The sequence below is a fragment of the Bison bison genome, unplaced genomic scaffold, assembly GCF_000754665.1.
Source record: "Bison bison bison isolate TAMUID 2011002044 unplaced genomic scaffold, Bison_UMD1.0 scf7180017864527, whole genome shotgun sequence".
Classification (NCBI taxonomy): domain Eukaryota; kingdom Metazoa; phylum Chordata; class Mammalia; order Artiodactyla; family Bovidae; genus Bison; species Bison bison.
The window spans coordinates 12,005,420-12,006,833 of record NW_011495078.1 but is presented as its reverse complement, the minus strand read 5'-3'; positions in this window follow the sequence as shown (position 1 = coordinate 12,006,833).

Sequence of the window (1,414 nt, the reverse complement as noted above, 5' to 3'; positions counted from 1 at the left end):
CTCCAAAACACAAAATGAAATCCTCCCAATTCTTCCTGTTTAATGTATTTGCATGCGGTTCTATGTCTCCTAACCAAAATGTATCCCTTACAGAAATCAACAACAACCCAAATCTACTTTTAATTTAAAAACCATGACAATTTTAGAGTTTTAAAAACTAGTTCCATTCCATTGCCGAACAAACAAGAAACACCCCTCAGAAGTCTCTCCCGGTGACTTCCAGGACACTGGGCCTGCAGATAACTGACCTGTCCTCAAGTTTACCCAGTAACTTCCCTCCTTCCAAAAAGCCTTGGATTCCACCTCAAGAACTGCTACTCCAGCAAGAGTCGACTATGATTTCGTATCAACAAATATACAAGAATGTCACACGTAACTCAGATCAGTGAAGAATCACAGCAAGAACTCAACCTCCCATCCCAGAGACCCCTGCCACGGGCTGAAAAAAGGACAGACAGCTGGCTGACCAACTGGGAGACACCTGCTCCTTGAAGGAAAAAAGCAAACGACTCAGAAGATGGAACAGTTTCACCAACCAGGAGCAGTCACCCATCTCTTCAGAGGACCATTTTTAAAAGTTGCATAGGGAGCTGACCTGGGCATTTCCGTAGCTTGAATGTGGGCACTTCTTCCTGGAGCCTCATCAGTGCACACACACACACACACACACATCACATGGCGGGTACACTGCCCCCTCTTAAAAGAGTCACGTTCAAGGAGAGTGTGCAAAAATCCTGTTACAAAATTTATTCGTGAAAGCATTCAGACACGTTGAGGTTTCGAAAGATGATATGCAGGTTTCACTACAAGGTGCAACAGAAAACCCTACTGGGAGGACGGGCCGGCGGGCGCGGGACACGGGCCGGGCGCGGCTCCAGCCAAAGTGAGACAAGGACGCTTCATCGGGGACAAACTTGAAATAATTTAAAGCTTCATGAGGCGCGATATGTTTCCATTTAAAACACTAAGAAATAGTACCATCGATGAAAACAGGAAAATCAACTTCTAAGTGTACCGAAGGGGTCGTAGGGCACGCAGGAGGAAAAAAATCTGCATTTGCTGAGGTACAAACAGAGGGAGTGTTCCCGAAGAGGGGCATTTAATTATTATTAATGGCAAACCCTGCAGATACAAAATAAAACCCAAATCACTGGTCACATAATTCAAAATTTACATGTAATAAAGGCAAGGCAATAGACTCAAGTTATGGCCTGTCAAATATTTACTCCACTAACGGTATCTACAGAAGCACTTGGCCGATGTGTGCACAGTGATTCCTATGCACGCCGAGAGGGTTTTCCGTAAAAATGACGCTATTTACAAGTCTGTACACTGATCCACCAGAGCGATTTCTCCATCTCCTGGGGTGGGGGGTGGGCGGGGCGGGGGAGGTGCTTATCAACGTAAAGCAGGA